The sequence below is a fragment of the Anolis sagrei genome, chromosome 5, assembly GCF_037176765.1.
Source record: "Anolis sagrei isolate rAnoSag1 chromosome 5, rAnoSag1.mat, whole genome shotgun sequence".
NCBI classification, from domain to species: Eukaryota; Metazoa; Chordata; class Lepidosauria; order Squamata; family Dactyloidae; genus Anolis; species Anolis sagrei.
The window spans coordinates 192,212,064-192,218,063 of record NC_090025.1 but is presented as its reverse complement, the minus strand read 5'-3'; the positions used below and the strand labels follow the sequence as shown (position 1 = coordinate 192,218,063).

Genomic DNA, 6,000 nt, shown 5'->3' with positions numbered 1-6,000 from the left:
GTACCCAGGATGTTGACGCCTGAAATGAAAGCGCACAAACTTCTTCTGTGACAGCTTCAGAAAACTTGTTCATTGTTGGCAGAAATGTATCCAATTGTCTGGTGATTATGTGGAAAAGTGAATAGTGGTAGTTAAAGAGCACATTCTAAGGATTATTTCTGCATTTGATTTATTAAAATATTCCCATCCAAACCCAAGTAATGAAAGTGGAGGCATTACTTTTCATTCAACCCTCGTATGATGATGACAGCCATAGAAGTAGAACACTGAAAGGGTTCCAGGATCTGGGGGCAACCATGAAGGATATCCCATAGGGTGTCAGGACCGAGGCAAGGGTCTTCTCCATAGTCCTAAATCTAGATGGGTGAGGATGGGCTATCTGATGTAAAGCTGTTTGTTTCTGTCACTTCTAGTGACCACATAAATGAGAAGTCTTCAGGTCATCCTATCCTCAGGTTTAACTCAGGGTGTTGCCTCCCATACAGTGAAATCAGGGACACTGTTGCATGGTTGCTCCTGGCTTTGGCATTCCATTTTATATCTTTGGCACCAAGTGGGTCTTACCTTCATGCCACTCCCATTAAATGTGGAGAATAGATTTGCAGCCAGAGAATTCCCAATAGCTGCCCAGTTCTATACCCATGCATATATTGCTGCCAACTGCCCTCAAGTTGACTTTGACATATAGTGATCCCATAATTTAAAAACCTCCAAATCACCCAGTCCTCAAGTCTTGCAAACTCAGGGCTTTCCTTTCCATTCATTGAAATCATAAATACTCTTGCATGGGTGATGCTGACTTTGGCATTCAATTTTATATTTTTGGCATTCATGACTCTTGCCTCCCCCTCCCATTAAATACAGAGAATAGGATTGCCGCCAGAGAATTCTCAATAGCTTTCACAACCATGCATTTCTTGTTGCCAACTGCTCTCAAGTTGACTTTACTTATAGTGACTCCATAAATGAGAGACCTCCAAGACACCCATCATACACAATCTGGCTCAAGTATTGCAGACTCATGGATGAGGCTTCCTTGGTTGAAACCATCCACCTGCAATGTGGTTGACCCAATTCTCTCATTGGTGGGGTTCAGAATGCTCTTTGATTGTAGGTGAACTATAAATCCCAGCAACTACAACTCCCAAATGTCAAGGTCTATTTTCCCCAAACACCACTAGTGTTCACATTTGGGCATATTGTGTATTCGTGCTAAGTTTGGTCCAGATTATCATTTGAGTCCAGAGTGCTCTCTGGATGTAGGTGAACTACAACTCCCAAACTCAAGGTCAATATCCACCAAACCCTTCCGGTATTTTCTGTTCATCATGGGGATTCTGTGTGCCAAGTTTGGTTCAATGCCATCATTGGTGGAGTTCATAATGCTCTTTGGTAGTAGGTGAACTATACAACCCAGCAACTACAACTCCCAAATGTCAAGGTCTATTTCCCCCAAATTCCGCCAGTGCGTACATTTGGGCATATTGCGTATCTGTGCCAAGTATGGTCCAGATCCATCACTGTTTGAGTCCACAGTGCTTTCTGGATTTAGGTAAACTACAACTCCCAAACTCAAGGTCAATGTCCACAAAACCCTTCGGGTATTTTCTGTTCATCATGGGAATTCTGTGTGCCAAGTTTGGTTCAATGCCTTCATTGGTGTTCATAATGCTCTTTGATTGTGGGTGAACTATTCATCCCAGCAACTACAACTCCCAAATGTCAAGGTCTATTTTCCCCTAACGCCACCAGTGTTCACATTTGGGCATATTGTGTGTTCGTGCTAAGTTTGGTCCAGATGATCATTTGAGTCCAGAGTGCTCTCTGGATATACAGGTGAACTCCAAGTCCCAAACTCAATATCAATGCTCACCAAACCCTTCCAGTATTTTCTGTTGGTAATGGGAATTCTGTGTGCCAAGTTTGGTTCAATGCCATCATTGGTGGAATTCATAATGCTCTTTGATTGTAGGTGAACTATACATCGCAGCAACTACAACTCCCAAATGTCAAGGTCAATTTTCCCCAAACTCCACCAGTGTTCACATTTGGGCATATTGAGTATTCGTGCCAAGTTTGGTCCAGATTCATCATTGTTGAGTCCAGATTGCTCTGTGGATGTAGATGAACTAAAACTCCAAAACTCAATATCAATGCCCACCAAACCCTTCCAATGTTTTTTGTTATTTATGGGAGTTCTGTATGCCAAGTTTGGTTCAGTGCCATCTTTGGTGGAATTCATAATGCTCTTTGATTGTAAGTGAACTATTCATCCCAGCAACTACAACTTCCAAATGTCAAGGTCTATTTTCCCCAAATTCCACCAGTGTGCACATTTGGGCATATTGAGTATCTGTGCTAAGTATGGTCCAGATCCATCACTGTTTGAGTCCAGAGTGCTCTCTGGATTTACATGAACTACAACTCTCAAACTTAAGATCAATGCCCACCAAACCCTTCCAGTATTTTCTGTTGGTAATGAGAATTCTGTGTGCCAAGTTTGGTTCATTGCCATCATTAGTGGAGTTCATAATGCTCTTTGATTGTAGGTGAACTATACATCCCAGCAACTACAACTTCCAAATTACAAAAGACATGGAATTGTCCTTTCCCAACTCCACAGGATCCGTAGATATTATCTTCTCCACATCTGAAATGAGTTGATTCTCTTCCCAGCTTTCTTCACTGTCCAGTTTTCATCAAGCTGAATAGAAGCTTTATAAGTGACACTCTGAATTATTCTGGGAAACAGACCCGTGGCCAGTGAAACTATTGTTAAGTAGCCAATAGCCAGTGAAGCTAGCAAGTGAGTCACCGCTTTCCCGTAGGACAACAATCCAACCGTTGCAGCTGAAGTTTCGGAACAAGGCAGCCCCATGTATGTTCCCATCTCGTAGCAATTTGAATGGGCTCCCTCTGCAGAATTGCCCATTACCTTGTTTTCCAGCTTTCCAACTGGTTCTCATTTTCACCCTTTAAGTTCAGTTTGCCCATGAGTATGGCCTCATTTTCCTGCTTTTAAGATGAGAGCATCCCAGATGAGTCCGGATATCTGAGCTGGAGGCAAGTGGAATAGACCAGTTTTCTATCCTATTTCTTAAAACAATGGCGCAAGTCAACATATCCCATGGCGATTGGTAAATGTGACAAACGAGACTTTATTTATAGATCTGACATGCCAGAAAAAAGGGGAAAAAATGATGTGCCAAGAGAAAAGGGTCATTCTGAGTAACCCACAGCCCCCTTTGACCCCAAGAAATGTTACCCCCCAGGCAAGAAAATCCAAGGACGGAGAGGCTTTAATGGGGATGGATGAGGTCACTTTTTAAAAATGCTGTTGAGATCAGAAAAAAATATTTGGGAGACCTACAGATTCCCCATGAGAAGAGCTGAATCGTTTGGATGTGAGTTCCTTTGATTTGTGTCCACATTGACAAAAAAAGAAAAGCTTCAATGAGTAGTTTTGATGCATCACACAACTCAGAATACATCTATATTGTAGATGCAGTTTGATACTCCTTTATCTGCTATGTCTCAATACTATTACGAGGGTTGAATGAAAAGTAATACCTCCACCTTGGGTTTGGATGGGAATATTTTTGCGTGTGGATGGGTGACACTCCTCCCGCCGATATCCCAAGGATGACACAAACACTGTATTGGGGGAAAATGGCAACAATTTGTTTATTGATTACAGGAACAAAGGGTTGGCTGCCAGAAATGGGTTCTGGATCAAGATCAGTCAGCCCACTGCTGACCAATGCTGCTAAATACGCCCAGGTGCCACCGGCACAATACCGGACTGATACTAAGCACTCCTGGGAACCACCGAATGCCCCCCCCCCCCTTCTGCTGGGGGTGGTGGTGAAGGATTCCAGATCCAGGGCCCATGCCACATGCCAACTCAAGTTGTGACATCGAACAATAACAGCACAATCACAGAACTATGGTAACCAACTAGGAACCAAACGTGCATGCAGGGTGGGTGGGAGGCAAGAAGAAGCAGGCCACTGCCTACCAGGTGACCAAGGGCAGCCTGATAATGGCTGCTGTGTGGGGGTTGAGGACGGCCCTAGCCAATCTGCGGGAGGGGCAGAGCCGGCCACCGGTTGGCCATTGGACCAACTGGCGGGAAAATTTCCTTCCTGGGAAGAAGAAGCCCCCTGTCTCCATTTTGTCCAGCGGGATGGCACCCCTTGCCACAACAGACCTTGCCCGGTAAGTTGGGCAATGCATTAATAAATCAAATGCAGAAATAATCCTAAGAATGTGCTCTTTAACTACTACTATTCATTTTTCCACATAATCACCAGAAAATTGGATACATTTCTGCCAATGATGAACAAGTTTTCTGAAGCTATCACAGAAGAAGTCTGTGCGCTTTCATTTCAGGCATCAGCATCCTGGGTACCCATCGTGCACAGATCTTCCGATAGCCAAGCAAAACAATAATGTGACCCACACATTCTTGTGAAATGCCAGTTATGCTTGAAATTTCTCTCTGTGTGATATGACAATCATCCTGAATCAATCTGTCAACCTTTTATTTGTGAAACCTAGTCACAGGACGTCCAACTGTCACAGGACGTCCAACTCTTTGTCACACAAGTCAGATGTTCCCATCTCAACACCTTTAAAATTACTCACCCAACGATGCACAGTACTCACATTAACACAATCACCATAAACAGCTTGCTTTCTCTGATGACTCTCCTTTGGGGTGACAACTTCTGCTGCCAAAAATTCAATGACTGCACATTGCTTAAGTCGCATTGACTGAGTATCTGAGTGTCACATTGCCAGGGCTCCACCTTGTTTAGGTAGAGATGAATCAAAACTCCCAGTTTAAACAAACAGTTTAATTAAAACAGCATTTACTTGCTGGCTGTTTTTATAGTCCAAAATATAAAACAAAAAGATAGAACTCAGCTACAGAATAAACAAAAACTGATAGCAAAAATAACTTTGTAGTCAAAAGGGTCCAGTCCAATGGTCAAATGCTGAGAGTTCAATAAACAAAGTCCAGGAATCAAGAGTATACCGTAGTCATAAGCCAGTCCAAAGGTTCAAGGATTCCAGGATTCCAAGATTTACAGGAAACAGATCAGGACACCGAAAATCCAACAGACCTGGGGGGAAAACTAACAACATCCACCACCATAATGCAACAGATACTTTTCTCACAAAGATAAGTCTCAAAGTTGGCTCCTTAAATCCAGTAACACCCAACTGCAACCCATCTCCTGCACACCTCCACCCTTAATTGCTTTTACCTGTAAACTGTTACTAACAAACTACTCAGCCTTTTAGAACCAAGACTTACATTAACCCTTCCATCACCAACTGCCAGGTCTAGCACCACCAACCACCATCAACAATGGAACATATGACACTAAGCAGGGTTCCATACTTCACACTTTAACAACACAACCATTCAATGCTAAGGCTTCCCACCAAAATGGAACTGTAGAGGAAAGTCTACTGAACTAGCCAGTACCTTCTGCATACCAGTACTGCCATCTGTTGAGAAGTTATGAAGGTGGAGGCATTACTTTTTATTCAACCCAAGTTGGCACTAAGTTATGGAAACTGTCTCCTAGTATTTTCTTGGCATGATTTATTAATGGGACCTACTTGGACCCACAATTCAATGGTTCACTACGTAGATTTTCCATTCAACGAGTCTACTCCTGTCAAAACTAATTTAGCCCTAAGAAAAACTTTCCTATTGAGATATTGATTCTTTGAATGCTATTTTGAAAAAAAAAATCAACAGAACATGGGGAAGAGAAAGAAGGAAGGAAGGGGCCAGAGGTCTACTTCTGTTTGGAAAAAATAATATTTATTTGATATAGGTCAATGTTTGTCCTTGAAATCTTCCAGAAGAGACAGTTCATTCAATGGTGACAGTGGTCATCTCCAGATTGGACTACTGTAATGCACTCTACGAGGGGCTGCCCTTGAAAATGGCCCGGAAATTCCAACTGGTCCAACAGGCGG

The 6,000-nt window shown here is 42.8% G+C and overlaps 1 protein-coding gene across 1 annotated transcript in view; it reads left to right on the top strand.

The window, feature by feature from the left end:
• The first annotated feature begins 3,116 nt into the window (after window positions 1-3,116).
• The window catches only part of PLXNA4 (plexin A4), a 770,557-nt gene continuing 767,673 nt past the window's right edge, over window positions 3,117-6,000 (top strand). Inside the window, exon 1 of the mRNA XM_067469348.1 lies at window positions 3,117-3,137. The gene's annotated coding sequence lies outside the window, so the exon portion shown is untranslated. The remainder of the gene's footprint in view (window positions 3,138-6,000) is intronic.